Source organism: Ambystoma mexicanum, chromosome 9, assembly GCF_040938575.1.
Source record: "Ambystoma mexicanum isolate Mex_15411 chromosome 9, UKY_AmexF1_1, whole genome shotgun sequence".
Classification (NCBI taxonomy): domain Eukaryota; kingdom Metazoa; phylum Chordata; class Amphibia; order Caudata; family Ambystomatidae; genus Ambystoma; species Ambystoma mexicanum.
Window position 1 is genome coordinate 1,067,082,830 of NC_090931.1, and position 19,978 is coordinate 1,067,102,807.

A 19,978-nucleotide genomic window follows, 5' to 3' on the forward strand; every position below is an offset into this window, starting at 1 on the left:
TTCATGGAAAACCTGAGCTTTACCTGTGGAAACCTTGACCTTCCCTGAAAATCCTGGTCTAAACTCAGGAACAACATTTTTCACAACCTGCTCTCAAGAAAACTAAAATGAAAGGCAGTTTAGAATGTTCATCACTTTCCTTTGTCGTTCCATCCTCCAATCAAGAAGCCTGCTCCTTCCCTCCATCTTGGCTAGGGAACCCACCAACACTCTGGAAACCAAAGTCAAGGCCAAAACGAAACTCACAAGAAATTGTAAAAGAAAATGTGTACAAAAGAGCGAAGATGATTTTAAAAACAGGTTAAATCAGATTTAATGCGCATGTGACCTACCCAGGGACCTGACAATAAGAAGAATACTGTGTCTCTCCTAAGAGAGCCACCACTTCTCCCCGACAACCATCTCCTCCCATTTGAACCTCCCTCATAATACCACCCTCAGGGTCCGGATAAGGTAGTGGCTGCCTTCCCCTGGCCACATGGGAGGAGACTTTAGGCTGGGGATCAGTGATGACTGTGCAGGATTCATCATACTAGCCATCCTGGTGAGCAATTGCCCCTGAGCCCCCCTTGCCAGTCTGCCCCTATTTGGGGGAAATCGGGGAATGGATGAACAATAACTGGCTAAAACTGAATGGAGACAAGACAGAAATTAGGTGATTGGACCACCGACAGCACAGTCACTCTGGTCCCCTGAGTTTCACCCACCCTCTTTGGGCACTCACCTGACCCCAGAAGATTCTGTAAAAGATCTGGGAATTAGGATCACTGCCTCCCTCTCCTGAGCTTCAAATTAGTGCTAGATGTAGTGCGGGTCATTTTAAACCTAAAACACTTAAAAAGGTCATGGACCAGTAGTCGCTTCCTCTGTCCTGGAAATTATTGACCACTGTAATGCGACTTTACTGGCTCAGCCTAAGTACCATCTTAATAGGCTACCATTTTTGCAAAACTCTGCTGCCCGGTTGGTGCCTGAGTTATCTAGGTTTTCCCATGTCTCATCTGTACTGCATAGATTCCACTAGCACCCAGTTGAGAGCAGGATCAAGTTTAAAGTTCTCTGTTTGACACATTGAGCTCTTCATCGACAGGACGCTTCTTTGTGACAAGATTATCCCTTAAAGCCTTATCATGAATCTTCGTTCTTCAAATCTTCATCTTCTTTGTGTTCCTTGGTGTCGGAAGGCAACTGTAGGAATACCCTTCCATTATCCTTGAGGTTAATTGAAAATCATTCTAAGTTTCGGAAAGCCTTAAAGACTTTTCTTTATCCAGAATAACTGGTATTGGTTGGTTTTTGTGTTACATTTCCCCCTTTTTTTCTTTCTGCTTGAATCTCACTTTTGAGCGCCAGGATACCCATGGGTCGCAGTGAGCTTTACAAGTATGTAATAACACAACATAACTGTCAGGATCGGACCTGGTCACTCGGCTTTTTGTTCTCCCCCTCACAAGAATAAACAGAGCGTAGAGCAACATTCTTGCCATACCCGAATCCGTAGGATCCATGGATATGGGTTGCCATGGCGACTTTGGCGTCCCTTGCATCCTCCACACTGCGGACCGCGTTAGGTACGTGTTTCCTTGACAACCTACATAAAGATAAAGACTTCTGGGTTGTCCGCTATTCGCTTCTGATTTTTGTAATCAGCCGCGTCTACGTCTCGTGCTTTGTGCTCTCCTGTCTTCCTTGCCCCTTTTTGCCTTGCCCTTGCTCCCTACCCTTTCCTTGATCTCCTGCCTGCCACTTTGAATCTGCTTGCCTCCATGTGCCCCGAACCCAGAACGCTCAATAACAAGTTGCTGCCTGCTGCTTTGAATCTGCTTGCCTCCACATGCACCGAACCCGGAACGCTCAATAACAAGTTTCTGCCTGCCGCTTTGAATCTGCTTGCCTCCACATGCACCGAACCCGGAACGCTCAATACAAGTCTCTGCCTGCCGAATTGGATTGGTTTCCCTACTCGTGTGTTGAACTTGGAATACTCACTTGCCATCTCGTGTCCTCTGGGTTTACCTCTTCAAGCAACATTCCATCTTGGTTCTGAATACTTACCATTTACACCCAGTGTATTTAGATAGCGCTGAACTTGTGACTGCCATCTAGCGCTCAGACTGCCATCCCGCTGGCATCCTCATGCCAGCGGGATAGGGTTTGGACTAGAGACTGCCTCTTTCCGCTTAGGCGTCCTCGACTCGTCGGTTCAGGTGTTAGTACACTGGGTGTTAATTTGGTAAACTGCCTACACCAGGAACAGTGGTAAGCCTTCAAATTCCTTTGTCACCTATGGTTTTTTTCAATCGATTCTAAAAAGTTAAACATCACCTTCTCTCTTCTGTTTTTTTCTTAGTCCATCTTGACCCAGCCTTGTTAATTTCTTTGACCAGAGTAACCTGGCTTACTTTCTCGTCTGGTTAGTTATTATTGAATATTCTCCCTTGTCTTGCGTGTGGGTTATATACACCGTGGTCTAATTTGTCCATCTTGTTTTTCTGCAGCGCCTAGTCGTTCGTGTTTTGTTCCTTATCTTTCAACTAATAGATCCCTCTGTATTTACCTTGGGTATTCAGAGGGTTATATTTGTAGAAAGAATTCTCTGGCTACACTACGGGTCCAAGTCTGGTTCCATCTCTACGGATTCTGAGAAACCTTACAATAACCCTTAGTAATAAAACCCCCAGGTAAGTATTGCCACACAGTTACTATCATACACATACATTCACAATTGGGGGTTCTACTAGTAGACCAGCAACACTTTATCGTTAAAACAGTTATGTAATAGGAAGTAATGTTAAGAGCAACACTTTAGGTAGGTAACTGTGTATGGTAATGCAAGTGAGAAACAGAGAAAACAGCAATTTATATCCACTACAAGACAGGTAAGTAAACTGATAGAAAACAGTAAGAACACCTGCAGTAAACTCTAGATTAAGTTCTGAGTTATTAAAAACTCCAGCCTTGCTAGAAATTGGAATCTAGTGTCCAAAACTCACCAGTTCCACAATTTGGGCCTCATCAAGGGTTGGGTGGAGCAGCAAAAATGCGGCAGTAAAGCTATTACATCTGCCCAATCCTGAGTTTGTGTGGAAAACTGGAGATTTCTGCTAGTTTTTGACGCTATTCCTGCCGGCGGTAATAGCGCCAAAAATCCCCACAGAGTCCTATGGACTCTCAAAAAATGGGGAATTACTGCCTTACCGCTTCTCGGGATCCGGCGCTGATAGCGCCGGACCGAGTTGCAGTAACACAATATGCGTTAGCGGTATCCCAGCGCAATTACTACCGGGATACTGCCAAGGCCCTGATGAGGCCCTATGTATTTTGCAATAGGGTTTACTATGTGATTCACAAACAAGGTTGCCGGTTAAATGTTCCAGAATTAGATTAAAAAGGTAAGTAAAGTTCCTACAAATTTCTTTTCCAATCCCACCACTCAAGAAAGACCAGTAGGATGCTTGACCAGACCACCACTGATCTTAGTCAGGCATGGGAGGGCTATTGTTGGGGCTTAATGCCTGTACAACCCTATGTCCTGTAGAGGTGTGTGTAGGAATAGGTATGCACGCTCACAGCCTTACTCTGTCTTTAGCAACTACTTCAGGGGTTCCTGAATCTGCTGGGCCCACTTACTTCTAGTTTTTGAACGCTCAAGGGAGGTCCAGTGGCAGCAGGTGCAGAGGTCATTTTCAGCATCAGGTTGGGTTCAGCTAGTCAGTGGTTACAGACTCTGGCAAACGTCCACAAAGCAGGAGACTTCAAGGACACAAAGCATATGTTTGGGCCGGGAGGATAGCTCATGGGCAACGCGTTTGTCTTGGAAGTAAGACAACGCACAGCAACACAGGTTTGAATCCCGGTCTCGCACTTAGAAACCGATATCCGGTATTAAGCGTGTTATAAAAGAACAATTATAATTATAATCAGGCAGTCCTCAATGCGAGAACAAAAGGAGCAGCTCTGCACAGCTTCTGTTTGGACAAGAAGGCTGAAACTGCAGGGACAGGCGTTTTGTTCCACAGGTTGAAGATCTGCAGAATGCCAAGGCTGGACTCATGCAATGAGTTAGCCCAGGGAATCTCTGTTCAGTCCACCAGGTAGTTCAGGGACCCCTCTAAAGGCTCATTAGTTATGGCCCTCAGGCAGGGGTCAGAGAGGTTGTGTCCAACAATCTGGTTGTCGAAGCACCGACAAGGGCCTTCTGGAGATCTGTAGAGAGGTGCAGTGCTTCGACGACCCATGGCTGGAGGCAGTGGTGGTTGGCGGCAACGGTCGTCCTGACATCAGCATTCTGCACTTCTTCGTACGGGTCTTGGCTCCAATGATGACTTGTTGAATGGCTGCAGGAATCCTCCATTATCTTTTTATTTGCGTTTTGGTTTAAGTAAACCTTTCACGATAGAAATGTAAATTTGAAAAAAACAGTACAATTGCTTACTTTTAAAAAGAGACGATGTATACAATTTTTGACAGTTTAAAACAAGAAAAAAACATACATTACTACAATTCTAGAATATCAAGTACAACATTCAATGCTGCAATGCTCACAGACGTCTGCTTCCATTTACAATATAACAACAAATCCAAGTCTCAGACAAAGAAACTTTCCTTGGAGAAAAAAGGAAATATACAAACTGGCTGTACTCCATAAGACTTAACGTACCAGAACGATTCTGAAGCCATGCTTAAAGTACTAGTAACCAAAGATCCTAGGGCTTGTTGGTCTTTATAAAATCGATTGGCCTTGTAACAGACAATGAACAGACCAACCCTATAAGTGAAGACGACTGGGTAAAACACTTTGAAAAGTTATACGCCCCCAGATCATAAAGCATCTTTACTGACCCACATGTTCACGAACCAGAGCCTTGGGTCTATTACAGTGACATCAGCGACATCCGAAGACGTATTCTAAAGCTAAACGGCTCACGGGCCCACACTCCAGATGGCCTGACAAACTTTATGCTGAAAGAGAATCTTTACGAGTGGGCTAGTTTCATTCATGGTCTGTTGTCTCATATTGCTCTATTCTATCAAATACCTAGTTCATGGAGGAGGGCGATAGTCATCCCAATCTTCAAAAAAGGAGACCGACAAAATCCTAACAACTATTGACCAATCGCCCGCTTCGACGTGATTGGCAAACTGTATGGCACAATACTTCTAGACCACTTTCACAAATGGAGCATACAAAAAGGCTGCAATGACCCATTGCAAATGGGCTTCGTAAAGGGCATCGGGACAGGAGTAAACATTTTATTACTGAATATATTAAAGGCCCAAGTCCAAGACAGGAAATCTAAGATCTTCATGGCCTTTGTTGATCCAAGCTTTCGACCAGATTGAGCGCCACAAATTGTGGGCTAAACTAGAGGCAAAACACTGCCTAGGTGCCTTATTAGACCCAATAAAGGCTATGCTTCAGAACACAACTCGGCTGAACAGATCAGGCCTCTTATCTTCTGAAATGTTCACTTTGAAAGGAGTTAAACAGGGGTGCGCAATGGGTCCAGCGTTATTTTTTTTTAAAACTTTATTTTTAAACTGCCATTATACAAGTGGGACATGGATAAAAAAGCGTCTTACATTCAGCATTGGATATTTGTAACATGAATATTTCCAATCAGTTTTACCTATACATCATAAAAAAAACCCTGAGCATATTAGAAGAGGAGGGGGACAGATATAGAGGTGGTGGTATATAACTTCTCGGCTATAGTTCTAAACAGTTTAACCATCACGTACATCTTCTACATTTTGTAGGTATTCCCTGAGAGGGACCCAAATGTCCTTCGGTCTAGAGATAGTATATATACCCCGGATGTATGATTCTTCGCTGTCTTGAACATTTATGGGGTCTCTGAGCCATTGTCTGTGCGTAGGAGAGGTATTGGATTTCCATTTCTTCAGGATATTACGCTTTGCCACTGCTCCTCCTATTGCAAATAATGTATGAATCTTCGTGGAGACCTTGCCTATATCCCCCAAGAGATATTTTAATGGCGTTGCTGGGATATGTATGTTCAATATTTCACTTATGGTGGCTGCTATCTCCTCCCAGAATCGCTTTATTGGGGGGCACTCCCAGAACATGTGTATCGTATTGGCAGTTGATGCGCCGCACTTGGGGCATGTAGCTTGTTTATCTGGGTTGAATTTGGGTGCCTTGTATGGAGTAATATGCAGATGGTTTAAAATTTTGAACTGAATCAACCTAAAGTTAGAACACATCGAGATGGATTTAGTGTACCTGCAGTAGTTCACCCATTGTTGTTCGGTGATTGACATGTTTAGGTCCCTTTCCCATTTGTATCTCATGACATTTTTGGATGGGGTATTGCGTTGTATTGCTCTGTACAAAGTGGAGACATTACTGGTGAAGCCTTCCTGGGTTAGTATGTCTGATAAGAATTTATGTATTGGTGGTGCGTTCGGGAAGGATGGCCATTTTTTCCTGCAAGCCGCTTTCATTCGTTGATATTGTAGAATCGTGAATAGGCCGGGGCCCGTTCTGTTTTGGTTTCTGCAGCCGCAAGGAATCTCCCCTGAGGAAAAAGGTCACCTATTTTGGCCTCCATACTCGGGTCCCATCTTCTTTGAATGGTACTGCGCATGGTGGATTCAAGTGCGGGGTAGTTCCACAGCAGCAGGTGAGGCCAATAAGGCGTATCACATCCCACTCTCTTAAGTATCCATGTCCATGCACGCACCGTTGAGGATAATGGATCTGCCAGCACTTTCTCCTCTGCAATCCTGGCAAATATCATGCTCCTCAGATTAAAGGGAGAAGCCGCAAACTCTTCAGCATGGATGTGCGCAAACTGTTCTGTGTTGTACCAGAAATTGGCAAAGTAGGACTGTGCGGAGTAATAGTATAGTAGAAAATCCGGAGCTGCCAGCCCTCCGGTATCATGACTGTCGCATAGTTTTGCCCAACTCATTCGGGGGTGACCCCCGCCCCAGACGAAGCTAGACACCTTACTTCATAGAGTATGAAAACATTTTGCTCCTGGACCCATTGGTATTCCACTGAACAGGTATAAGAGCTTCGGCACAACCACCATCTTGAGCAGGGAGATACGACCATACATGGACAGTGGCAGCTTTGCCCAGACATTGAGCTTGTGTTCCAGCTGTGTTAAAAATGGCGCATAGTTATTGTTGTAGAGAGTTAGCTTATCTGTTGGCATTACTATGCCCAGATATCTCGCGCTAGTTGGAGACCATCTGAAACCCTCCATGGGTGCAGATTTATTAGTGGAGTCAGACAAGGGGATAATTTCAGACTTGGCTTGATTTATTTTGTATCCTGAGTGTTTAGTGAAGACTTCAATATCCTGCATCACTGGTTTAAGATGTATATCAGGGTTTCTAAGATACAGCATAGTGTCATCTGCATAAAGTGAAATAAACTGGGGTATCCCCATTATCCGGATGCCTCTCCAGGAGTGCCTGTGCCGTAGGTATGCTGCCATCCCTTCGATTGTTAGTGCGAAAATTAGTGGAGAGAGGGGGCAACCTTGTCTGGTACCCCTTTGTAGCTCGAAACTAAGCGACAGTGTCTTATTGGTCCTCACTTTGGCAATTAGCTTGCAATACAGCAACTTTATAGACCGGAGACATTCAGGACCAAAACCCATTTTGTGTAATATGGCATACATAAACTTCCATGAAATCGAATCAAACGCTTTTTCTGCGTCTAGCGTTACCGCCACTATCTGTGCTTGGGGATCCATCTGAGAGGCTATGTTGAAGAATCTCTGCAGGTTAAGGGCTGTAGATCGGCCAGGTATAAAGCCAGACTGGTCCGGATGTATTAATTTGGTCATGTATGGGTTCAATTTATTGGCTAAGGCCTTAGCATAGATTCTGGCGTCTACATTAATTAGCGATAATGGCCTGTAGAAGGAAGGATCTTGTGGGGGTTTATGAGGTTTTAATAGGACCGTGATGATGGCTTCTCTCATTGAGTCCGGCAGGGAGCCCCTCTCCATAGATTCCTCCCATACTTCCGCTAGCTTGGGGGCCAGTTCCTCTGAGTGACTTGTAAAGGTCTGCAGGCATACCGTCTGACCCGGGTGCTCTTCCTGCCTTGAGATCCTTGATTGCCTGTTTTATATCTTCCAAGCTCAGGGGGAGGTCAATGGTGGCTCGTTCGTCTGGGTCTAATGTAGGTAGAGGGAAAGAGTCAAGGTATTGTTGTACCTCATCTGTTGAGACTTGATCCGCATTTGCGTATAGCTCCTTGTTCACCCTCTGATGGTGTACATGTGTGACGCCCTTGTTGTCTGTTATACTGGTTATCTGTCGATGTCCGTATTTGGTTTTTATTAAATTGGCCAACATCCTTCCAGACTTATTACCTTCACCGTATCTTCTGGTCTTAGTGGGTTGTATCATATACTAGACCTCACGCTCCGCGAGGGCTGCAAATTCCGCTAAGGCGTCATGTAGTGGGGCAAGGGTACTTGGGCCTGGCGAGTCCATGTATGCTCTCTCTGCTGTCTTAATGTGTTTCTCAGTGCGGGATAGCTGTAGGCGAATTTCCTTCAGTGTGTCGTGAGCGGTGGAAATCAAGTACCCCCTTAACTATACTTTGAAGGCCTCCCGGACTGTGGAACGTGAACTGACTGAATCCTGATTGCACTCAAAGAAGTCTGTCACATCAATCCGCAGTTGCTCCAGTAAATTGTCATCTCGCAGGATATCTGGAGGCATCTTCCAGGTATGCTGAGACATTGTGGGTGCTCCAACCTGAATCTCCAAAACAATCGGGGAGTGGTCAGACAATGTCCAGGGAAGGATTGTGCATTCCTTCGTTTCCGAGATGCAGACCATGGAGCAGAGCCAGTAATCGATACAGGAGCACGAGCTATGTACTTGAGAGTGGAATGTGTAGTCTCTGTCGCGGGGATGCAGTTCTCTCCATAAATCTGAGCGGCAGCATGGACGTAGCCTGTTGATAGTTAGAGCAGCTTTGGAGTCCGAACGCTGTCCCGTGGAGGTCCTGTCTTGTGCTGGATCAAGGATAGTTTTAAGATCGCCACCCCATATCACCCATGCTTCATCCGCTGGCATTATCAATGTAAGTATTTGCGGATAGAATTGCGGGGAGTCTATATTGGGGCCATATGTATTAACAATAATTACGTCTTGCCCTTGCAACTTACCCCATATTATTACGTATCGACCCTCCGGGTCCACTTTGGACTTGGAGACAGTTAATCCAAGTCTATGGTGAATTATTGTCATCACTCCCCTTGATTGCGAAGAATAGTCTGTGGCGAAGAGTTGTGATCCCCAGGTGCGAGCAAACGAGTCCGTTACCCACTTTGTGGAGTGCGTTTCCTGTAGCAGTAGGATATCAATTCTATATCTATTGGCAGAGGCCAGCACTTTTCGAGCTTTGATAGGATTGACCAAACCCCTCACGTTCCACAAAGAAATCTGGTACTCCTAGTCACTCTTGGCGATGCCATGTACGGTGAACATTAGCAAGGGTTTACCCCCAGATGGTATTTTAGTTTCAATACCCAATGCGACAATGCCAGACTTTTAACAAATGGAACATAACATTGAACATAGAGAAAAAAACAACTCTCCCACCTTACCTCATGGACCGGATAGATACATATGAACACTCTGACCAAAATAGACTCAATTCCATGAAGGCAGGTTATCAGTAACCCTTCCCACCATCCACCCTCACCATCCCCCGAATCGGGCAGTGTATCGCAATAAACTCGCTGCAACTTTGCAATAATGGGGCGGGACGGTCCAACACCCTCCACAGAGTCGCAGCTTCAACAGTAGATTACAAATGGTGTGCTGTATTGCATTTCGGAGCTGTTTGTAGATAATGGGACTTTCTCGAGGATTAGCTGCCTAAGCTGGCAAGGTCATGTCTCGCTAGATACCGCCGGGATATACCGTTCAATATACGTCAAAGCTTCCTCATGGGTAACAAAAAATTGCGTTTTGCCCTCATGTTGAATCTGCAACCTGGAGGGGAACAGCATTGCATACACTATTTTTCTTTCCCGCAGTTTCTTTTTTACATGCTCAAATGAACGGCGCACAGCTTGGACCCCCGTTGTGAAATCGGGGTATATATGGATGCGGTAGGAATTGTAGAGCAGGGGCCCCTGTTCACGCGCCAAACGCAGGATGTGGTCACAGTCCCTATAGTTGAGCATTTGCGCTATAATTGTGCATGGCGGGGCGCCAGGCTTAGGCGGGGGGGGGCGTCGCCCTGTGTGCCCTCTCGACCAGAAACTGCTTAGAGAACTGCACATCTGGAAACAGTGAACAAAGTAGTACCTCAAGGAATTGCTCCATGGGGGTATCAGTTTTACGTTCCTCCACCCCGACCACCCTTATATTGTTCCTTCTTGAGCGGGATTCAAAGTCCTCACATTTATTTTGAAGAAGCTTAACATCTTTTTGAAGTTTTACTATGGCTCTATTCTGCAAGGTAATTGTGCCCTTCAGAGCAGATACCCTGTTCTCAGCCTCTGAGACCCTAGAGTTAACCTTCCTGATGTCCGCACGGATAGAGGCTGTGCTGTCCCCTATATCGTCTTAGTATTGATGGCTGCAAATCCTCTCTCCATTGCGCCCACATACGGGTCATACTTTGGCCTGGGGGTGGGAGACCTGGATGGGACTTGTGGATCAGTGTCATGATCATGTGCAGTGGTATTAGCGAAAACATCCATAGGGCCCTTTCTCTTGTCTTTATTTTTGGCGCCCCCTGCCATAATAGCACCCCAAACAAGTGCTGGGACTATTCACTGAAGGGCTGTTTACAAACGTAGCACCTGTGTGTTTGTGAGCCTAATGCCCAAATAAGATGTAAAACAAAATATAATAATGCGGGCTCAGCCCACCCCACCGTATGTTCAATAATGTCCAGATGAGAAGCCGATAGTGTGCTCTGGTCCACCCCTGTTGGTATGCTCCGACAACACAGACTGTGTGTCAGGGAAGCCATCCGCCACAGCGCAGGGTCTCAGTTGTGAGCTCCCGTGGAGAAGTCAGTGCATGCCTGCCTTTTCGCAGAGCCCTGTGGATAATTTTCAGCGGGGCTGTGCAGTAGCAAGTGAGACGTAGGGATATGGGGGGGGGTGGCGCGGTCGCGGCCCCCACAAGGGCTCCAAGTGCCCCCCCACGTACCTCAATGTTGTTGGGCGAGCCGGTCCAAACCGCAGCCACCCGCGTCACCGCCGTGCTCCGTCGGGGAGCGAGGCAGCCCAAGTGTGCCCGCCGCGCTACACAAACCTCCAATTCCACCCAGAACAGCCAACTCCCGTCCGCTCGATTCTCCAGGGCAGCCCAATCCCAAACAGTCACTGTGCGTCTGTTAGGCAGAAACCTGTGTAGTTCCCTCTGGGACAACTGCAAAAGATTTAGGACTACAGGTGTTTGGCAGTAAACCCACTTGGTAGCAGTCTGTACCACACAGATTCACTTGGTAGCTGTGGCTGAGCAGTCAGACTTCCCTCAAGAAGAGTTAGGCAGTATACAGAGTATTCACAATAGGTCATGAGCACACAATAGAACAAGTAAACACTGACCAGGGCTTGGTGTAAAAGAGATATAAGTATTTATTTAAAACCACATCTAGAAAAACACACAGGCACTAATAGTAAGCAATTCAAAAACACGGTCACTAAAAGATATACACTCCCTTAAAAGAATATTAGACAAGTCTTAAGTAAAGCCCCACTTATTTTCAGACAGTGGTGAGCGCTTAACGTAGATGGCACTCTAATAGTTCGTTTTAAAAAAGCAGAGAACAAATTGAAACAGATCCCAACACTTTTACAAGAGCATAGCAAGAGAGGAAGGCAAAGTAAAACCGTGAATTCAGAGTTAGTAGGCCGGATCCGCTTTAAGAGGATCCAAACGAAATGTGTCCAAGGTCACACAGTTGCAGTGCACAAAAGTCTTGTAATGGTTCAAAAAGAAGTTGGATCAAAGAAAAGGGACCAGTTAGAGGGTCAAGGCAGCCAGCCCAGTCCAGAAGGTTAAGGAGTTATTATTACCTTGTTGCAATCTTTAGAAAGGGAGGCCTGGCGGACACGGTACCTTAAAGTGGTGAGAACGCTCCAGCGGGGGCAGTTGTTCCTGGCAGTGGGTGCAAGTCAGTGCTTCGTCCGGGGGAAGAGAGGATCTCGTCATGGAGGAAGACAGGGGCCCGTTGCACTGCCAGGGAAGAAACCAGCCGCGGAGTTTCTCAGGTACAAGGAGCGGTCCGTTGATTCGCGGTTCAGTGGTGAGTGGCTATCCGGCCGCCGGGGTGCTTGGCACGGGCAGTTCGACCACAAACCGAGCTGGGGTGCGTAGAAAGAAAGGTAAACTGTCTGTGCCCACCAGTCAGGGGAAGAAGCCTCTCCAGCTGGGAGATCTTCTCTGTCGTCGGGAAGTGGCGAGTCGGTTCCGCAGGGCTCCACCGGTGGTGTCGTCGTGGTAGGTCGGCTCAGCTTCTCCCTCGTCAGATTCTCAGGTCCTGTGGCGACTTCTGAAGTTCCAGCCCCCAAAGCCCTGCTTTTATGCAGGAAACCCCCATTCACTCAGCCTAGCTGTCACTCAAACATGCTAAGTGGTGAGCCGGCCGGCTCACCACTTGGGCCAATCACACAAGAGTGCGACTTTAGTTACCACGGTAACTCAGTCCAGGGTGCCTAAACCCCCTCCCACTCCCTGTGGTACCCAGACAGAGTGGCACCACTTTTGGAGGCTTCTGTGGAGAAGCCCGCCAAAAAGTGGAACAAAGGGCTCGACTTGGGTTGGAGTCACAGAAGAGAACACAAACGCCATTTCAGAATCGAGTCTTGGCAAAAAATACCAACCGGAGAATTAATATTAATTAAATAAACCAGCGGTATGTTCGAGGCTATGAGAATTAAATTATTAAAGTTGGTAGCCTCGAACAATGGAAAATCCCATAGGAAAATATTTGCGGTCGAATATAAAAAGTAGTTTCCACTGACCAGCCAAAGCTCAATCAGGGGGGACGGAGACGTGCCCCCTCGACTAACAGACCCTGGGGCAATCGAATTGCCCCGACCAGTACGTCCACAATATGATGGTTTGTACTGGTTTCTGTTAATAATTTGGGACTAGTAAAGCCAATGGTGACTTTACATGCCTGGGAGACAGTAGTCAGTCCCAGGGTATGGAGTCTATGGTGGGGTGTCATTATGACACCCCTGTGTTACTGCACGGAGGGTGCTGTGTAACACACATAGGAAAAACGCATGAGACCCTATGGAGTGAAGGACCCCATAGCCCATAAAACACATTACCAGTCAAAGGAAAATCATAATCATGTCCAAGAGTGGGAGGAAAAGAGTCTCACTCTTGGCAGGAGGAAAAAAACAAACTCCAGAAATCCAGCAAAGCTGCTGGGGGACTCACTGGGTTAGGAAATTCAGCCTAAAGAGAGAATTATCCCCAACAGCGGCCACAGCGGGGAAGGGGGGGTGGGTCCCGCAACCCCCCGCCGCCGCTGTCAGGATTGAGGCCCCTGCGGCTCCGCCATGCAGCCCCCGCCGGGTGCGAGGCGGCTCAGAACATTCCCAGCCGCTCACCGCTGCGGCCTCACCTCCCAGTCACTCAGGGAGTGAAGTGGACCACAGTTAGCAGAGGCCTCGGCAGAACAGATTCCAAACGCCAGCAATGAGGCACCGTTTGTGCGCGGGGACCAGATATATAGCTTCCTGGGAGTTTCCACAGGCCGTTGCCCACTCTATTTTTCTTCGTCAGCGACACCATTGCGCAGGATATAGGCGATCAGGATAGAGCTGCTATGGAGCTCTCCGATCAGGCGGCCATCTTCCACGGCGTACCACAGCACCCCCCGGCTCCAGCATTATTTAATTTTTTTGTGGTGGACTTGGACCAGATAGAACCATCAACCAGAATCTTTCCACCCACAGTAGGGGGTTGTAAATTGCCACACCTATTGTACGCTGACGATGTGGTCCTAATCGACCAAACACAGGTGTGACTAAAACGTCAACTGGATTTACTGTGTAGTTACGTTAGAACAAATGGCTTGGAAATAAACAAAGAAAAAACTATAATTTTGACTTTTGGAAATTGTAACAGAGGGAGAAACAGCTACTCATGGTTCCTAGAGGGTAAGCGCATCGATCAAGTATCCTTGTTTAAATATTTGGATGTATGGATTAGCAACATAAAAACAGAGGGTCCCCATGGTGGCACATCTAAAAGCAAAAGCCAAAGATCTGGCTAGTCGGGACTGTGCAGTGAACCAGAAATGTGGTTGTTTCTCACTAATGCCAGTAGTATGTTTCTATAAATCAAGGGTGGTGCCTGCTCTTACTTATGGAGCCAAGGTAATGCCTAAAATCCTTGCCTGAGGATGACCTCAGCTGGAGGGCCTCTTCTTGAGGAAAGTGCTAGGTATTTCTTTATCCACGCCAATCCAAATAGTGTGAGTGGGAGCTGGGTCTCACATCTTTGAAACTGACAGTGGAATGGAACAGCATGGTTCTATACAGAAAAAGCCTTATGCTCCCCAGGCCAGAAATCCTGGAAATGCTCAATAAGGAAACTATCACATCTGAGAATCCGACGCTGAGCAAATGGAGACTGGAAATAACTGCACAACTGGAAGAGGTGGGGGGTGGGGATGAATCGACCTGCTGAAAAAGAACCCTTCTAGGGTCAAGAAAAAACTTCAGGAGCAGGATTGGATCCCCACATTGGAGGCAGCAGGCAGTTACCAATCAACTGCCCACCTCCCTGAGGAACCACGGAAATTGGACTCTTTATTTAACTACTTAAAACTGTTTCCTAACAGAACCTACAGGGATCCATTTCTGAGAACCCATCTGAACCGTCTACCCACAAATGAAATATAGGCGATCCGTGGTATAATGGAACGGAATAAATGTTGCATTTGTAACGAGACCTCAGCGGTGGAAACACTAAAACATCTGATTATATTTTGCCTAGCTCTAGAGGAGACACGTACAGCCCATTTTGGTCCTTTGCGTCCGATTTTTGAATATTCGATCCAGATTTGTGGTGGAGAAGGCTATAGAGGAAAGCAGGACTCGCTACGTGATTGCTGTCCTAAATTATTTAGCTATTTTGTTTTAAAAGGGCAAAATGGGCAAAATCTAATTTTTAAATCTCAATAAGGGAAAGGAGCTGAATCTGGAATCTGTTTTTGCAAAAATAATTGTTTTCAATTGACTGTAAATAAAAAATAAAAAAAATGATTAAAAAATTCCACAAATCTCCAGAAGTATGTTACACATTTAGGTGTAGAGCTGGGCAGACCATAAACAGATGTTCTAAAGTTTCTGAAGCTACAGCATCTACATGATTTGGAGGTTTTTGAGTCAGTTGCTCTAAATGTAATCATTTCTTGAATTGGGAGGAGATTAAACCTAAATCTTAAGAAAGGCATCCTCCACCTTCTGTTAGAAGATTGTATACGGTATAATGGAATATGTCCAACTCTTTTTTTTCTTCCAATAGGAAAAACCTAAACAATTCAAATTTTGTGTTTAGAGATCTGATATGGATCCACTCCATCTGATTTAAATTCCTTTTAATTCTCAAAGGAGCCTCCACTAGATTGCATTCTTAATTACTTCGCTGTATTAATAGATGTATTGCCTTAGTAACCCATTTATTGAGCACAGGACAAGTCTGGCACTCCTTTAATTCTGACACCTTGTTGGATAGTGAGATAGCCAAAGTATTTAGAAACTTAGCCTAGAGAAGGAGGGACTTCCAATTGATGTAAGATTGCAGTGATTTGAACCCAAGCTATGATCGAATAATAGAGATCTGTACACCCCTAGGCAGGTTTAGGACCTGTCTCCATAGATGACTTTCCATTTTTTCCCATTTAACTTTAACTCCGTAGGTTAACTAGGGCACAATTTTCCCCTTATATAACCTAATGAGAGGGACAATAGAAAACAGCCATATTTTATATACATTTTTTTACTTTGGGAAGAGAAAGCCAAACTCTTATTATAAAGATCCCTTCTTATTTTTAAAGAGGATGTTTTTATAATTGACATTCTGTTAATATACGTTCTGTATTTGGTCTGTTTGTTAAAACCTGAGTAAAGAATGTGGATTTAGACAAGTTGATGTCTAAATCTAAGGTATTCATATAATTATAAAGTGTGTTTAACAATCTTTGAAGCCAATAAGAGTTTGGTCAAAAAGTACTATGTCATTGGCATATAACAGATGATGCATTTGAAAGTAGCCCAACGCCACTGACATAAGCTTCTAAAAGTAGGAATTGTATTGGACAAGTTACCCTTCACGTCTAAGCATATTGTTACCGCTGTTTGAGTGCAAGTTACTTAAGATGTTAATCAACAATACTAGACAGCCAAACGCAACTAGTTTAGGCCAAAGTCAATCCCTATTAACGCGATCGAAAGCTTGTGTCAGATCTACAAACACTAGATGTAGATGTAGAGTGCTGCAGGCATCTCAACACTGCTGCTGTAGCAAAGATATTATAACGTTATTTGAGGCTGAGTCGAGGCATATTCTAAAACCGGATTGATTGGGATCTCTGAAATTCTCCAGCATGGGGTCTGGCATGGATTCACATGCTCATGAATATTCCTCGTCGTCAGGCTGGGAATCCTCGGTAAAGAAAAAACCAGTATCAGTTTCGTTTCTGATCTGTCTTTCGTAGTAATAACCAATCACTGATCAATGTGTCATACTGACCACAGCCAATGACTGCCCTCTACCTAAGCCCCGCCTCTGGCAGCCATCTTCAGATTTTTACCGCACGTTCATGTGTTGGGATCCTCGTGCTATTGCTCTCGGGCGTTAGTGCTATTTTTTCACGTTTTTTCTCAAAAAACTTCTTTTTTTTCGGTCAAAAGAGCCTCAAGCTCCACCGACTCTCTATCCGATCAACGGGGACCCGTGTCGGATTCGTCTGCGCCCCTCAAGGGTGAAGATTTCGTCGAGCTACGCTTTTGGAGGACTCCAGAAGTTTCTCAGGCCCGGTCATGGCCCAGGAGAAGGGAAGCTCGACGCCCGGAAAGCTGTTCAGGGTCTGCCCTGGATGCCAGCTGCAGAACGTCTTCAAGGAGGACGAACACTCTTTTTGTCTCTACTGCCTACATGAGGACAAGACGCACGTGGAGAAGGACTGTGCGTTTTGCGGCAACATGTCGGAGCGGACCATGAAGGACCGCCATCAACGTCTCGCCAACTGGCTAGAAGGGAAGAGCCCGTCCGGCGAGAAGAAGAAGAAGAAATCCGAGCGGTCTTCTAAGACCTTTGAGGACGCCCCGGTGACGGGGGACAACATAAGGCCAAGCACCGCGAGTCCGCTGGCACCGGGAGCGCCGAACGGTCGGGCTCTACGGGCGCCAGGCAGGGCGCACCCTCCCCGGCACCATCAACCACGAGCCAACGCTCTGGGTCGGGTAAGAGGAAGGCCGAGCACCCGGCGAAGCTCCTGGAGAGGCCCCGGTCGAGCTCGAAGGCGGAGGGGGAGCGAGGCGGTGTCCCCCCCCTCAAGGATAAGGCGGTGAGCGCACCTAAGGTGGTGAAGGCCTTAATCCATCCGGCCAAGCCCTCTATCGAAACTGTCGCGGCGTCCCTGGCTCAGCCTGTGCAGGCTACACCAGTGGTGGCGACCTCGGGGCTCAGAGTCTCCCTACCACCTCGGAGGGAGTCCTCTTTTGTGCCCATCGACAGGACCCCCGTGAAATCCCCCGAGGGGAAGAGAAAGGGGGGGGCAGGGCGTCATCGTAGATTCGGCCTCAACCTCGGAGGAGGAACTGGTCGAGGTCTTAAGCCACGGCCTCTGCGTGGAAGAAGACCGACCCGTCGGGATGGATCCCGACGCAGGTGACGACATCGCCGAGGGTACCGACGGGGCCCCTGTTCGCCCGTCGGATTCCCCTCTGCCAGTGCCGCGAGACAACTCGGCGGCCATTTTGTTGGCTATACTGTCCTTATGCTCAGAGATAAGGACGAGACTACCGTTGCCGACGGAGGAACCTCTCCCGTCTGGGGACCCAGAACCGGGACCTTCTGGAGTTCCCCCTACTAAGAAAAGAAGGATCCACCCTCCACCTCCTTTTCAGCCGTCGCGCCCCGTCCAGCCCTCTTCCCCGTCCACCCGAGGGGATGATACGGGGACTGACACGGCAGCGACGGGTACGGACGACGAGGTATACGACGAGGATGTACCGTCGTCGCCTCCCACCAGGGCTTCTCTGCCCGACGAGATTGGATCGTTCCACTCCATGATCAAAGAAGGAAGGTTTCCTTTATCAGCGGCGCGAGGCCAAGAGGAAGGCGGTCCTCTCAGTGCCTCTATTGGACGACATTTGGGATGAGGGCCTCACCCTCCTCAAGAACCCTTCCACGACGCCAGCTAGAAGAGACCAGTACGAGAAGAAGTACCGGGTCCCGGACACGGCCCCCCTGTGCCTCCGGGCGCAGCCTACCCCGGACTCCGTCGTCTCCGCGGCGGCCAGGAAGAAAGCGGGGGGGTGCGGCCTCCACATCGACTTCCCCACCGGACGGTGAGGGAAAGAAATTGGACGCTATGGGACGCAGAGTCATCTCGTCGGCAACGACGACGATTAAAGCGGCCAACGCCTTGGCTATCGTGGCCCGCTACGACAGGGAGCTCTGGTACAAACTGGCTCCCCTGCTGGACTTCCTGCCGGACGACAAGAGGACAGAGGCCCTGGAGATCCTGCAGGAAGGTGAGGTGGCTTGTGACCACGCCATTACCGTTGCGACGGACATCGCCGACACTGGGTTCCGCTAGTTGGGCAACGGCGTTTGCCTTAGGCGGCGTGGATGGCTCAAGGCTACGGACTTCCGTCAAGACGTTCAGACCAGAGTCCTGGACATGCCCTTTGATGGGAACAACCTGTTTGGGAAAACAGTGGACGATTCCCTTCAGGCCATTAAAGCGGACACTGAGACGGCCCGGGCCCTGGGAGTTCTGCAACAACGACGGACGCCCTTTCGGAGCAGCAGAGGCAAGGGCGCCTCCAAAGGTTCCGGCGGCGGTTTCTCCACCTACCGTCAAGCGGCCCGCTCGTCGTCTCAGGAGGCCTACAGAGGACGAGGCAAGTCTGGCGAACCCCGCCGTCGTCGCCAAGGAGGTCAAGGCGGCAAAGCCTCGTCGAAGCAGGATTGAAACGGCCGTGGGGTCGGGCCCCCACCGAAGCACCCCGGTGGGAGGCCGGCTGGCGAGCTTCGTCAGCGTGTGGGCGTCCATCTCCACCGACCGTTGGGTGCTGGACGCCTTGGCCCGGGGCCACGCGCTCGAGTTCCAGAGACGGTGTCCGCGCGTCCCCCCCGTGGCCAGGAAAGAACTTCACGTCCCTCAACTTCTCCTGGAGGTAAAAGCAATGCTCAGGAAGGGCGCCATCGAACTCGTCCCAAAGAGGCTTCGGGGCTCCGGAGTTTACTCGAGATACTTCCTCGTGAAGAAGAAGACGGGAGGATGGCGCCCCATCCTGGACCTGCGACGTCTGAACAAGTTCATCAAGGCGCAGAAGTTCCGGATGGTCACCCTCCAGCACGTCCTGGGTCAGCTGGAGGAAGGAGACTTCCTGTCGTCGTTGGATTTGGAGGATGCCTACTTCCATATTCCCATTCTAAGGGGGCACCGAAAATTCTTCAGGTTTGTGGTCCAAGGGCGTCATTACCAGTTCAAAGCCCTCCCCTTCGGACTACGGTCGGCACCCAGGGTATTCACCAAGTGCCTTGCACCGGTGGCGGCGCAGCTGCGCCGCGAGGGGGTCCACGTCTACCCCTACCTGGACGACTGGCTCATCCGAGCCAAGACGAAGGAGCTCGCCGTGGTTCACATGGTAAAGACCGTCCAACTTCTCACGGACCTGGGATTCTCCGTGAACTACGCCAAATCCCACCTGGTACCCGCGCAAGACGCTCTGTTTCTGGGAGCGAGGCTCAA

General features: G+C 48.0%; 1 protein-coding gene across 16 annotated transcripts in view; it reads left to right on the forward strand.

Annotated features, from left to right (window-relative positions):
• The window catches only part of BAZ2B (bromodomain adjacent to zinc finger domain 2B), a 2,602,315-nt gene that overhangs the window by 2,042,958 nt on the left and 539,379 nt on the right, over positions 1–19,978 (forward strand). The window lies entirely within an intron of this gene.